Source organism: Conger conger, chromosome 5 (genome assembly GCF_963514075.1).
Source record: "Conger conger chromosome 5, fConCon1.1, whole genome shotgun sequence".
Taxonomy (NCBI): Eukaryota; Metazoa; Chordata; class Actinopteri; order Anguilliformes; family Congridae; genus Conger; species Conger conger.
In genome coordinates this window covers 44,273,070-44,288,483 of record NC_083764.1, presented here as the reverse complement: position 1 = coordinate 44,288,483, position 15,414 = coordinate 44,273,070, and the positions used below count along the sequence as shown (strand labels likewise).

Here is a 15,414-nt window from a genome sequence, read left to right as displayed (position 1 = left end):
AAGCAAGTCCCATTTCTAAAGCTACCAATGTTAAAACCATCTTCATTTGCCAAATATGAAACAATCTTTAAAAAAAAAATTAATACACAAAGGGATTTACTAAGACCGAGAACTCATACAAAACCTTTGAGCACATGCAAAACCAATAACTTGACCAATGATTGGTCATGGCTTTTGTTTTGCAGCAATTATTGGCTGTGTTACTAGTTTTGTATGTGCTGAAAGAATTTACACATGCTAAACCAGCCCCATATAATCAGCTGTCATAAAGGAAATACATTTTCTATATCATATTTTGAGAATTATATACTTAAATGTTTTGGCCAATCACAATATTGAAGAAATATTACCACTAGAGTTTGAGACCTTTGCCTGTTCCCTGTCTGTTTCATTTGTATGCAAATATAACACACTCTGCCAGGCTCTGGAATGGTTGTGATTATGTGATAAAATACTGAAAATATATCTTAATTACTTCATTTTAATTACCAAATAGCAGAATAAATAATAACTGCATTTGCCCACTCCACTTCAGCACTGAAGTTCGGCTATTATCATTTTCTTAATCAGCTTTCATGAATAGTAGATAGTCAATACAAATACTACATTTTACACACAAACAGGTGCCTACCCACCAATGAACCAAGGTAGCACAGAATTGCACTGTATTGCAATGCACACAATTCACATACAGCATGTTGTGTCCGTTACCACATAAAATAATTAACCACAGAAACAAGGATAACATTTAGACATGCTTTTTAAAGTCACTACTTTTTGCACATATCAATCCACGGCTCTTATGTGTGTACACTACACTTGTGTATCGGAACAACATAAAGTAGTTCCTGCATTTGGTAAGTATATTACACAGCATAACAATTAATATAATAATGTGTTATTCAGCTGACACTTCGGTCGAAAGTGACTTACAGTAGATTAGAGTAAGCAGGGGAAAATACCCCAGGAGCAATGCCCCAGCAGCTGTGCGGATCTTATCATGGCTACACTGGGGGTTGAACCACAAACCTTCTGGGTCCCAGCCATTCCCAGCCATGTACCTCAGCCGCTAGGCAACAGGCTGCCCACATTCTTCACACAGCACACAGATGCGCACATGCACATGGACACACACATACGCTTGCACGCACACACACACACAGCTGAACTGATTCTTCAGTCAAAAGGGAAGAGAGCACTTATATCTGTGGGTTGGTAAAGGACATTCCCATCACTGCACTACCCGCTTCCAAAAGCATGGACACATTGGAGCCATCTCTCCTGGGTAACCTCTCCTCATTAGACACATGGGAAAGGTCATTCCAATGGAGAAATCAATTCAAAGCAAGCCCTTTAAAAAGAGAATAGGTCAAAGAATGCTTTTGGAATAATTTTACCCTTTTTGTCTGAGCCCAGGAAAGGAATACCGGGGAAAAGACCTGAAATACACAGCTCAAGGTTACAGTGCACACATGGTGTATGGGGTGACATTTTATTAGGGATTTGTGCATGGTGAGTCTTCAACAGCTTCTCTCATCTCTTTATAAAGTATGGGACATTTTTAGTTTGCTTGCTGAAGGCACAAACTAATGCTCTTCTACAGGAGTTTCAATTTCTTTGTCTTATTATTCCAATTCTGCTAGATCTAATTTTGTCTAGTTTTTAAGTGACATGAAAAATTTCACAAACATAAATTTGCTTACATTTTATCAAGCAATTGTTTTGCATCTGTGGTTCAGTTTCTGTTTGCTTAGAGGTTTCTGGTAATATACATTTTGACCAGTGGTGCCCAAACTATTGCATACATCTGTATACTGTTACCTGTTACACTCTGCTACTGTTAAGCATGAGTAAATGAGCATTTCCCCTTCTGCCATCTATTGCCCAATCCTATCCAGAAAGGGTCAGTGTGGTGCAAGTCTTTGTTTTCGACCTGGGCCCTGTTCTACAAAGCAGGATTACAGAGTTAGGCGAATAACTGCACTGAAAACCCAGACCCTAACCAAATGGACTGAAGCTGTTCCAGGGTTATACTTTGTACAGCTAAGTAAGTACTACTAAGTAATCCTGCTTTATGCAACATGATAAGTTAATTACTTGAATCAGTAATACAATAACAGTTGGAAACTAGCCTGGTGAATTTACAGGAATGATTATGAATGTGCATTGTCCCTGTTTTATCTCAACCACAGGTGTCGAACTCCAGTGCTGGAGGCCTGCAGTGTCTGCTGGTTTTTGGTGTGTTCTAGGCACCCATGGTTCATTCAAGTCATTGATTGGTTAAACTATCCACACGCCTTGTTCTCAAGGCCTTAATTGGCAGCTGATTGAAAGGAAACCCCCAAAACCTGCACACACTCCGGCCCCCTGGGAATTCAGTTTGACGCCCCTGAACTAAACTAAACTAAAGCTACACTCACGCCGGCCCTTTTCAGAGATTGGACAGCCCTGTACTATACTGACTGGGAACTGCCTGCACCTGTGCTAATTGGGAACTACCCTCACCTGGCCTTGTGGATCCTCTGTGCAGATTAGCCGGTTTCCTTACTGCCTGTTTTGGCCAGTGGTGGGTTTCCTCACTGTGTATTTTTTAATGCTGGTTTTGTTTGCATTAATGGAGGATTATTTTAGTTTGTGTTTTAGTTGTTTATAGGTAGCTTGGGGATGTTTCAGGTCCCATTGTGGGAAGGCCTGAATTTCCTTTTATTTTCTTTTGTCTGGCTCTTAGTCCACTTCTGTGAGATCCTTTTGTGGGTGTGCTTTTTTAAAAACAATTTAAAATTGTACTTAAACAAACATTTACATTTGGAATAGTTTTGGCATTTGTTACAGTTTACTACTGCCAGCATAATGTTTTTCACTAATGCGATCCCTGTTGCTACAAGCAGTAGCTACCAATTCTATCCCTGCCAGTATTACTAACACCATCAATTCTGCAAATTACATACTTGCTGTACTTAATGGAAGTAAATGTATAGCAATTTAACTATCACTTGACCCTTTGGAAAGCGAATTGACTCCTGTTAATTTTACAGTTCTGCACATTTGAAATGTACAAATATTCCACAATGCGTATATTTGTGCAAATGTACAAGATGAGTAGCTGTATTCTGCACTATATACACATGAAGCTAAATGTCCATTCTTACTTTTTTTTCTATTCAGGGAGAAGGTAGGACAGCGGGCATAGACCTTAGACCCCTCCAACTCATCCAGAATGCAGCAGCTTGTCTGGTCTTCAACCTTCCCAAATACTCACACGTTACCCCCCTGCTTACTTCCCTCCACTGGCTGCCTGTCATGGCTCGCATCAAATTCAAAACATTGGTGCTAGCCTTCCAAGCAGTTAAGGGGTCTTCCCCAGCTTACCTACAAAAAATCATCAGACCCTACACCCCTGCCAGACCTCTTCGTTCAGCCTCCACAGGCCGCTTGGCACCTCCCCCTCTCCGAACCTCCACCTCACGCTCACGACTACTGTCTGTTCTGGCTCGGTGGTGGAACGAACTCCCCGTTGAGGTCAGAACTGTAGAATCTCTCCCCACCTTCAAGCGCTCCTCCCTACCTCCCTGTGAACCTTAATTGTTGTCTTTGTGATTTACTTTGTGTTTTGGTATTTTTAGTTGGCTAGGTAAGCAGTATTTGGATAGTTACGTTTGGTCACTTTTGCTTTGTTGTTTGTTTATTTGTTGATTAAAAAAAAAAAAAAAAAAAAAAAAAAATAGGCCCTGGTCCTTATCTTTGTTGTACCGGTAGCAATTGAAATTGTACTTCCCTCTAGGGTCTTTCAGCTCACTTAGCCCTGGTTATGGGTATGCACTTTGTTGTACGTCGCTCTGGATAAGAGTGTCTGCCAAATGCCAATAATGTAATGTAATGTAATGAAAATAGTAGACATTGTAAACCGACAGTATGTTCTGATCTGTGAATTCTGGAACGTGTTTCATACCAAGACTGTAGGAAATGATTGTGCTGGGTAAAACATGGACTTGAGTTCCTGCTATAGGTCTGTGGAGTAAAGATAAATTCTGTATGTGCACTTTCAAATTTATTTTACAACCTGTGCAGACAGTGCTCAAGTGAACCAGTGAAAAAGGAAAGCAAAACAAAAGTCAACATTTCAGTGCCCAGCAATTAGTATATGAACATGCAACCATAAATAGGCAGAATTTGAAAAGTAATTTAATACTTTAACATTTTTGCCCTTACTCAGTGACCTATGTTTACAGTGTAAATACAAACACTGCATTTGTTTTCACGTGCCGATAGTGAAGAATGTATTGGGTATCGCTGGACAAATGAGGTAAAGTTGTCATGACTGATCTCACTGTCATGCGTTCGACACCCTCACAATAGTCAACTATCATTATGCAGGCCAAAAAGAGCTGATGTGAATTACCTCTTCCTCAAATTGATCACACCCACTGTAAATTAAGATGAGTGAGTGTATAATTGGCGTGAAATATGACCCTGCCACCCCCAAATTCATCAAGAGATCGACTAATGAGTGGAAGATAGCCCGGCTCAATCTAGTGATGTGTAGCCTACGGCGTTCGGTACCTTCAAAGAATAGGCCTCTGAGAAGGTCAATTAATGCAGTCAACGTTTATCTTTCCCTATTCGGATTCAATCTAAACAGATTGAAGGTCGAATAATGAACGCGAGTCTATTCATTGATTATTGAGCGTCACTTTGGAGTCAAACCGATACAGCTACAGTACGTCTACAATGGAGAGCACGTTTCATTTTGCTGACACGGCAAACGAGGTTACTGTGTAAAGAGAGGGGGAGCATCTGGTTTCACACGCTTCGGTAATTCATCACGTGCACGCTGCTGTTATTCATCACTCTGAGCGCAATTTTGCTGACCCCCTACACCCCACCCCACCCCCCAGCCTTGACGCTAATGCGTAATGCAGTCAAAGACTGCCTCTCTGTGCCTTTGTAGCAGACGTCGGTAATGAATGGGCGCACAGGGAACGATCGAGTAAACAGAGTTAGTGTAAAAAGCAGGTAAAATGTGATGCGGAATTGCCAGGGTTCAAGCAGAGGGTTGGCTTGCGGTACCGCACCGCTGAGGAATGGGGGGGGGGGGGTGGATCTGGGGGGAGCTGCTTTGAAGTGGTTATTTTTTTTCTGCAGTAAATTAAATCAGTCTTTGCCGGTTGCCGTATCTATTGCGTGTCCCTCTTACCTAGCCCTCCCATCTCCAACCAACCTCCCCAGGGGAAGATGGTGCTGTTTTTCCTCTGGTTCTTTCATTCTATAATAAGTCAGGGTGTGCGTCCCAATGCACAAAAAATGCATCCTCCATTTCCTCCACTCCTCTCTTATGAGACTGAGTACTCGGTCACGCCTTACGATAAGGCTCATGAACTGGCATTAACTAATGTAGTTGTTAACATGAATTCATGATGGACAAATACGTGAATTAAGCATGACATTAACTTTTCATTAGTTTGCATTTGTAAACAGCGCACATGTCGTTGCTAAAGACATGATTATAAACAGGCGAGCTGTACCAGCACACCCAAGTACAACAATAACAAGTTCCAAAACTCTCCTTTTCTACTTTTATGAAGAAAAAAAAAACATATTATAACTGTTGGATAACTCGAGCTTCTCCACGGTGGACAGTGTGGGTTGATGGGAGGCCTTTCGAGGGCATTGAATGAGTGACTGCCGATAAGTTCGAAATGAAACTTCGAGCGGCTGGTTGCTGCGAGGGAGATGGCTTCAGCAGCCTCTGGTGAGCTCATTTAGAAGCGCTTCTTTATTTTCGTAGCCGGAGCAGTCGTAAGCCCACAGGTCATTGTGGATTCCCTTTGATTAACAGCGCCCGGGGAATGGCATTTTCACATTTTGTGGCATTCACGCCGAGAACGCAGCAGCAGGCCACGGGTTTTCACGAGAACAAGAAACGAATGCGCGGCCCGGCACAATCCATTTAACTGACAACAGCCCTCCTCCGCCCCCTTCCCAATTTATTATTCAATTATTCCAGCGCATATGAAAAATGACCAGGAGCGATAAAGTATGCGCGGCACCATCAACGAGAGCATGGCGTAGCATGCAGTCTCAATTCTGAGAGACAAGCAGAAAAGGCCATAATTTATAATCATTTCGACTAAAGAGAGGAAGGGACAGAGAGACATGATGTCACATGATGAGTGACCATTACCGCTGGCTAAGTGACTGTCAGAGGTGATTTTTTAAAAATACTTTTGTTCTTAACCCTGCTGTAAAATCCAGAAATGCTAACTTGTAAATGTACCTGGTCAAGCTAGTCTAGCTGGGTATGAGCTGGTCGACCAGTTAGTGCTGGTTACTTGTCTGGTAGCTGGTATCTGATCGATACAGCTGGTTGTTTATAGCTTGAGTTGGTCAAACCGTGTCAAGCTGGGAGCTAGAGTGAACTGGTCAAAACCAAGTTGTTTCAAAGCCTAGCTTGAGCTGTTTTATTTAAGCAGAGAAGAACATTGGTGCATACTAACAAAGCTACAATAGCAGGCAGGTATGAGAGGTGCATGTGTGCATATGGTACATGAACATACTATACTGTACAGACCTTTACAGGCACACACTCGCACACACACACAGAGGTTCACGCCTGCCCTGAAATCGTCTGACTGGGATCACATAATCAGGAAGGCTCAGGCATCTGAAAGGTTCTTCAACATCAGCTATGGCCTACTCCACTTCTCCCCTGTCACAATCGCTGATCTCCTTTAATCATCTGCTATCTACAGACAATCATCAAACATGTATGAATATGCTAAACCAGTCTATCATAAGTCTTCTGATTCAGTCTGCCATAGTTGCATTCCCTCAGAGGAATGAGCTGAGGCCTTCTATGCAATGCAGCTAACTGATGGAAATTTAGTCCCGAGTCCTGAAGCCAAATTGCCATCTACATTGAATTGTTTTTTTTCCCATTCCGCAGGGAAAGAGGGATCGAGACCGTAAACTTCCATTATGATTTGAAACCCCCCTCCCCCCATCCCCACCAAGAGCACCCATCATCAAAACCTTTCCGTCTGCAACAGATAAGATTAGGTAGCAGGCGAATCCTCCTTGTAGGTAAAAAGAGCACCCCTGAATGTCAACTGCCAAATAGCAGGAGCATAACTGGAGGTGGCACACACATCAGCTCAGACCCGCAAGTGTCGTTCCCGCACAGAGGGACATCAATAAAGGTTGCACGAGTTGAAACAATAAAAAATAAAAAAACAGTTTAATTACGATGTCTTGATTTAAAATGTCAATAGTGTCGTATTATATTGACGCATCCCAGTTGCAGGAGAAATTTGCTGACGAAGTAACGGACCTTGGGTATTTTCTCCCGTTCTGGGAATATGAATGCTGATTATGGAATGGCGCTTTTTAAGGTTGATAAGAATCCCCAGCGCACAGTGAACACAAGCGAATTAGGCTGTGGTTCAGTCGCTTGGCATTCAAAGAGCGAATCCCTCCTCACCTGTAGATCTGCAATCAAAGAGAAGAGAGGAAAGGTGAGAGGGTGAGAGAAACGGAAGATTTGAATACAAATTTGAAACGGAAAAGAAAGAGCTATTGCAATATTTTTCAAAGAGAAGGCAATGGAAAGGGTGGAATGGACAACTGGAAATAATACAAAGATTAAAAAAAAATACTGTTTGAAAATGCAACGGGGTCTAGTCTTCCTCCATGAAATTGAAATGAAAGTATAAAAAGATACATGGCTAGATATAAGTCTACACCTTTCCCTCCCTAACTCACCACCATGATTAGCCTTATATATGCCATAGACTGTAATAGCACTTATGTATAGATTGTATAGATATTGTTACTTGTATAGATATTGGTTTTTTTTTTTTGTATTAGCTATTGTATTGCTGTACTCAGGGTATTCTAGCTGCCAACTGTGGTATGCTAGTTTGGAAGTTGATTGTATTCTTCAAGGGTTCTGATTATCTGTATGTTTACACTAGGACTCGGAACTGTACTGTCCGCTCAGATCCTCTTCGCACTTGTACTTGTGTTTGATTTGCACTTCATTGTACGTCGCTCTGGATAAGAGCGTCTGCTAAATGCCATGTAATGTAATGTAATGTAATGTAATGTAATGTAATGTAATATATAAATCCAAGAATTGGAATTCACATATATCAATATCAAGTTTCTCATTACTCCTTATTCATTTGAATGAGCTTTTGTTTACACACCAAAATGAGCTATATACACAAGGAGATTGCAGAAATTAACATGGATTAACATACTTGATATTATATTATACGCGACAACGTTGTTGAATAATTATTGCGATGACGATCTGACTTGTGATAAATACATTATTTCAACCATGATTTTATTGAACAAATTGCACATGAACAGCCAATGAATTTAACAGAACATCAATTTAAAGAAATACTATTCATCGCAGTTCAAGCAGTCTTTTGTGATGAGTTTCTCGCATGTTCATATCCCGATGACTATACAATAAATATAAATATACAATATATCTGCCGTACACAGATGGTTTTTAGAGTTTTTTTTGCTATTCAACCCTATAAATAATATGTCTGTAATGTAATGTGTCTGTGGCTCTCTTTGTCTCTATAGACCCAGGACACTGTGTAATGCCCAGGCAGTGCACAAATGGCTGCTCTAATGAACTAAACTAAAAGAATCTGCAGCCTATGAATTTCAGTGTGTGCTTGACAGAGACACAATGATATCCCTTAATACTCTTAATACAATGTCTTTTAAACAGACTTGTGACACATCACTTTGTGATGTTATGTTTTACCAAACCAATGACCACTTCATGCTTTTGTCAGAGAAACAATCTGATGGTGGTAGTGTGCGTATCTAATGCACCACATGACTTGAGGTTCTGGTTCACTGTAATGTACGCAAACAGATTTATTGTTGGAAGTGCTTTGTTTTTCAGTAAATATTCTGAAGTAATTAAACAAGCAGACCAAGGATATTGTTCAGTTTGTGTTGCCATTAGAGCCACTGGATGGTCCACTGTGCTTCTCCTGACATTTTGCTTTCGATTTCTCTTCCCTTGCTGAGCAATACAAAATAAAGGGAGCAGGAGAGACACACATTCCCTCTGAACCCCTGCCTTTGAAAATAGGACAAGTCAGAATTCAATCACGTTTAATCTCCCTCCTTCTACAGTCCTGGCCCCTAGAGACCCCTCTGACTCATCTCCTGCCTTTCATATTCTGGGTGGCCTTCTAACACCCCTCCAACCCCCACCACCTGTCCCCCCTGTCGACCAAGCCAACCTTCATCTCCCCTCTGACCAAGCCCCAGCCCCTCCACACTCTCAAATGTGTTCTCATTTGAGTTTCATAGCCCGTTAGCCCATGGGTATTTGTGTGGTGGACGGTGAGGGTCAGAGGGGGATGGAGGAGAGGTGGAACAGAGATGGGACCTGGAGGGGAGAGAGGTGCGGTGTGACAGCGTGAGGTCCTCTGCCCTCAGAAGGCCGACCCTGGAGACTGTAGCTTTGATGGCACCTGTCTCTCGTCACCCGAGGGTGACTGGGATCCTGGAGAACCGCCATCTGTAGATAATGAGGCTTTTTTTTCTGTCTGGATCTGACGCTCTTAACTGCAGCCCACAAAGCTCACAGCGGGGAAGGACTCACAGGCGCTCGAACCGGGGAAGCTATGAGCTGGGTGTTTTTTTTGCTATTCGTGTTTACATGGTTTTATAGGGCGGGAAGAGCATGCATGCATGCAGATGTGACAGTTTGTATGAAGGCTGGATCAGAGGAGATGTTTGTTCAGCTCTGTGGGTCATGAACATAATTGGTATTACTGTAATTGTCCCTGTCTCCAAATGATTAATTATAACATCTAATTTGGGAGTGATATAAGGTGTGTCATACAAGGAAGACAGTCTTTAGTTGGTCTATGTTGTCAGGCCTTATAAAACAGAGGTTTACCATGAAGCCTAACTGCGCATTTTCCACATTTACCACAAAAACAAAAGCTTTCCAACAGACATAGTTCTGTTTCTGAATGCACAATTATGTACGTATAAACTCAGATCCACTCAGTACTTGGAAGCAGTCACAATGTTGAAAAGTGTTTGGTGAGTGTAAATGGAAATATATATTTTTATCCATTTCAAAACAGTCCAGCAAAAATGGCGTACCACTTGTTCTGATAGCATCCGATTCTGCAAACCCTAATAACATGGCACGGTGACATTGTGAGCATTTATTTATTGGGTGATTGCCTGCATGTCTGAGTGTAAAAAGGGCATCTCAGTAAGTTATGGCGGGTTTTGGATGAAACTATGAATTTATTTCACACAGCAGAGGCAGAAATGATTAAGTTTAAGGGTCGTGGCAACTCTTGAGATGACTGCCAGTCTGAACCAAAAGCCCTGTTGCACGATACAAATTGAATGCATTTTCAGTGCTATCCCTCCGGCTTTTGGGTAGTTTTCAGAAGCATCATAATATGTCAGCATGAAATGGAAGAACCCCTGCATAAATAATGGTAATAAAACATAAACACAACAGGCACAGTTTATTTGCATTTTTCTTTGATGGTTCCCCCAGGAAATTTGGATGGGGGGGTGGGGGGGGGGGGGGGGGGGGGTGGTTCACATTTTCTGCCTGCCTGCCTGACTGAACTCATTGCAGCCTGACAATTGGTCATATATTCCAATGACAAATCCTCTTATATCTATAATGTTTACAATGATCTACAAAATACCACATATTGACCACATATTATTGGAAAGGAAAGTATGCAGAATATACCTCAAACATGACACTGTCAGATTTAAATATTTGTGAGTGTTAAAATACTATACCAAACCATCCATCTTTGTGTACAGCAGTCTATAATTACAAAAATTGCCGACCTACATTTAGAGTACATGAAGTGTGAAACAACAAAGGCAGCAACATTATCCAGATTAGCCTTAATGCATTCTATTTTTGCGAATTCCAGGATGCATTTGCAACAATAATCTCAGATGTTTATCAAGGCTGCTCACAAATGGGGGAAGCTAACTTCGCTTTTTACGACCTTTTTGCTAAGCAGGTGTAAACTTCATCTGGCTTGACGGCTCTGACACAGCTGTTCTAATTACTGAGGGACATTTCATTGATATTACTGATTACAACTGTGAGTGGAAAGATTATTTTCGACTAAACATCCCAGCACCCACACCAACTGAGGGCCTATAAGCTCTAAAGTCAGACCAGAGATATTGGATGAGGTAAAGGATTATCTGGAACTTCACAATCAAACGCTACTCTTTACAACAGCATCCAACTCTCCATGCTACATGACTGTTCTAGTGGCTTATAGGTTTACAGTCTTGTTCTGAAAAAATGCTCTTTTGCTTTCCTGTGTTCACGTTACTGTAGATGCTGACACCTGCAAAGTTTGTATAGAGTAGTGTGTTGTTGTTTATTAACATAGTGCAAATTGCTTTAGTTTAATAATTTGAGACAGTCTTCGTATATTTTACAGTTTAATGGATTGAGTAAAATCGTTGTTTGCATGCGATAGAAAATTATATCAATAAAATCAATCTTTGGAACCCAGATCAGCTTTGCTTGATATGTCAGAGGGATTTTACAAGGCTAAATCTTATATGTATCACATATATTCTTTTTCTTTTTAAGAATATATACATATCGAGGTGGGACATTTTTGTATTTTATTTAGATCAATTCTCCCCCTAAAATGCAGAGAAGGTGAGGTTCCCCATTCTTGTTTTGCCACCCACATATAAAAAAATAAGGAACTGGTGTCGCTAAAGCAATAGCATCTTAAAATAGGTTATACAGATAGAACCGTGAGATATATCCTGTTACGACAGTACCCTGATAAAAAAAGGAATTAAAGCAAAAAAAAACCCCCAAAAAAACCCGCTGGCCAGTGTGATTTAAGGGGTTAACAGAATTTGTTTACTCAGTGGTTTCAAACTTGATTTCACTGTTGATGGTTCCCATCTGTAAATGTGGCAATAGAAAGACCTGACTGGATAAACAACAATCTTGAGAGCCCCACTTATTTTTCATTCAGTTAACCTTCAGTGGTACCATGGCCTTGTTTGTTTCTGATCCAAATGCCTTTCTTTGTTTGTGCCTAGATACAATTTGAACTCTAAAATGTTTGTTAAACTCTCAATTAACAAAAAGCTCAAAACCAAGGTCATACTTGACATTGATTAATGGCTGTTTCACCCAAGAAAGGCTAGTATTGTAGCGGTGGCTAGTATTTTATCTTTTAGCGTTGTAGCTAGCTATTAGCATAGTAACTGGCTAATGTTCTGTGTGCCACCAAGTTTATTGATGCTCATTTGTGTTGTAGCTGTTCCTTCTGGCTTTGTGTGTATTGCAATGTGCCATAGATGGGATCACATAGGTAACACATTCTCCCTCGTTCATTCTCCCATTTGGGTCAGCTTACATTCTAGTCAAGACCTTGCCTCCAGTCAATTACGACAGTATTTAGGGGTGTGCTGACATCATCATATTGAAAATCATATTCTTACTCTGTGAATGTTACTAGTATTGGTTTTAAAATGACACTTCACAAAAAAAAAGATGAGAGAAGATGATGGAGGCAAATGCGTTCAGAAAATGTGTGTCAGTCATACAGAAATAGAGTGAAACCAGCCTTGGCATTCACCTTATGTCTGCCAGTCACCTGCACCTGTCTGCCATTCTTCATCACTCCCCTGAGTGGCCATCTTAGACAGGTTTCACTCTAGTCTAATTCCCTTGTGACTTGTGTGTCAATAAGTCAGAGTATTATCTTCTTCAACAACACCGATTTAAACGGTAATCTAAAAGTATACTCAGTCATTTGTAGAGTAGACAGGTAAGTGAAGTTAACCATGGAATATGTTACATACATTGAATATGGGCCTCAGCTTTGTTTATCTGCAGCTCTGTTCTGGTCTGAGTCTGGTTATCAGCAGGTCTGCTCAGGTTTGGGTCTCATTTGAAAATGTATTTAACCATGTTGGGATTAGGTTGTGAATGGAGTCCACTTTGGGTCAGGTGTAACTGCTTGGATCCCAGAACTCATCTGTTGCAGTATTCCTTCATTTCCAGCAAGGCAACACTATATTAAAGTGGTTTTACAAAGTGCCCAACTGATGTGTGCTTTAGCCGTGTATGGAGTCTAAGAAAATGTGATTCAGTGTACAGCTGAAATTGCATTTTAGCTGATTTGCAACAAATCTGCTGGGAGTCCCAGGAAACATGTTTATGTTTTCCCTGTCATCCTGGGCTTACTCTGGCCTAGCTGATTTAATGTAGCAAGCTGCACCAAAAGCTGAGAGTTGGATACTCTTAATGCATAAGTCATTAAATTGTCGAAAGATCTGAAAATGCAATTATTACAATGCAGAACCTACATAAACCACCCAGGGTCTTAAATTCATTTCAAACAATTAAATAATGCAAAATCCGCGAAATAAACTGTGCTACATACGGCAGTGTTTCCTCGTATTTTACAAAAGTCTGCCTCGAAAATGACTCATGCAGATGGTGTGATTGCCACTATTAATTAGAGCTTCTCTGTTTCTGCGAGAATGCAATATGAAATTAATTATTGGGAAATGATCGGGGGTCAGATTTATTTACAGCATTTACGGTTTGCGGATACATTGGGTAAACAAAGTGAATGAACCACTTCAATCAATAACAATATTAATCTGATGCATTATTCTCGTTGTGTGCACCCTGCCCGTAGTCAGTCAGCATGCTGTCTGAGAATCAGATCCATGTTTGGAGTGTTGAACTGAGAAACACTTTTATTTTAAGAAATAAAGTGGCTGCTACTCACCCTTAAAGTGAATTATTTAATACACAGGAAACATAAGCGTATTATTTCCCTGTGTACTCCCTCTAATGAAGTCAACTATGCTTGCCTTAGATGCACACACTGCAACAACACTTCTAATTCCATCAACCGTCTAGAAACCTTTAACATTGAAAACGTAATCAGTAACTTAACTTGCCCTCGTGACTTGGCATATGTGGATCAAGCAAAACATTGCCTGGAAAATGCAAATGTCCAACCAGCAATTCATTGTCAAAATATAGAATATTTGATGCACAGACATTTCATGCTAGCTGATGTGGGAGGAGAGCTGGTGTCTGGCGTCTCTGCTCAGCCATAAATCGCTCTGCTCAAAATGAAACCCGGCTCCAAAACTTTGACCATATCAGCTCCGAACAGATGCCTCCTCGCTGTGAGAGGTAGACTCCCGGTGACGCCTAATCCCATTACAATCTCATTGGTGCATTGGTCACGGCTTCTTTCCGGTAGGGGCTGTTGGCAGTGTGGCACGCCTTCAGGAATAAGGAGCAAGGAGCCACCAACTGCCACCTGTAGAGAATCTGGCAAAATCCCCTGTGATCTTCTTTTCTGCGTTTTCAAAGGCAGCTGCAGTGAGCATCAAAGATGGACCTCAATACAACTGCACCGTTATATGACTGCTCTTACTGTATATCATAGGTCATAAAATGACTTATTGCACAACAGACTATCAGGCTGTTTAAACCAAACACTTTCATTTCAGTGTTTTTTCTTTTCTTTTTTCTCATATATTTAGTATTACTCATAACCAAAATGCTAATTCCTTCAGAATAACCTCATAACTAGCCTCGTCTCTGAGATGGGACTTTTTAAAAACATTTTAACTAGGCTTCGTCTGCTTATTTGGCACCAGAATATACACTACACCCGCATGCCAGGCTTCCAGCTGATCCGAATCAAATATTAATCCATGCCAAGTCAACCCTGAATAGCAGGGTTCTCTGGCGCATTAAAGCCAAGCTATACAACAGTGTACAGTGAACCACCCGCTGTGCTTTTCATATACACTACTTGCACGCACAAGCAAAATTGGACACAGCCAGCCGTTTATCCCAGGCCCTGAAAATCTTCATTAACTCGCCCTCTCCACACGTCATATATAACAGACCCTCGACACTAAACATGGGTCTCCATGACCCAGTAAGTAGTAATGGGAACGCGAGGGTTCCTGAACCCTGACATAGCAAGAGCACTAATGTGTCATCACGACTAATTTAAACCAATTTGATTATTTCGCCGTGGAGAGCACCGTTTTTGACTCGGGTGACTCGCAGCACGTGGTGGCCCCTCATATTACTCCATTTTTGTTGTTGAAACTTCAGCCTTTCATCACTAACACCAAGGTGCTATTTAAAACAACTGGATTTGTTTTCAGTTTGCGTTCTGGTGTATAACATCACAGATGGTGCTGTTTGATGGTACTAACTAAAATATGAGGCCCATATTGATGTTTATTCATTAATCCACTTCAATCAATCATGCTGTACACATTTTCACACAAGAATTCCTATAACTGGTGGAGAGGGAAAATCTCTGTAATCTACTTTCTTGTTAT

At 41.0% G+C, this 15,414-nt stretch overlaps 1 protein-coding gene across 1 annotated transcript in view; it reads right to left on the bottom strand.

Annotated features, from left to right (window-relative positions):
• The window catches only part of LOC133128880 (zonadhesin-like), a 178,874-nt gene that overhangs the window by 34,245 nt on the left and 129,215 nt on the right, over positions 1-15,414 (bottom strand). The gene's annotated exons all lie outside the window — the stretch shown is intronic.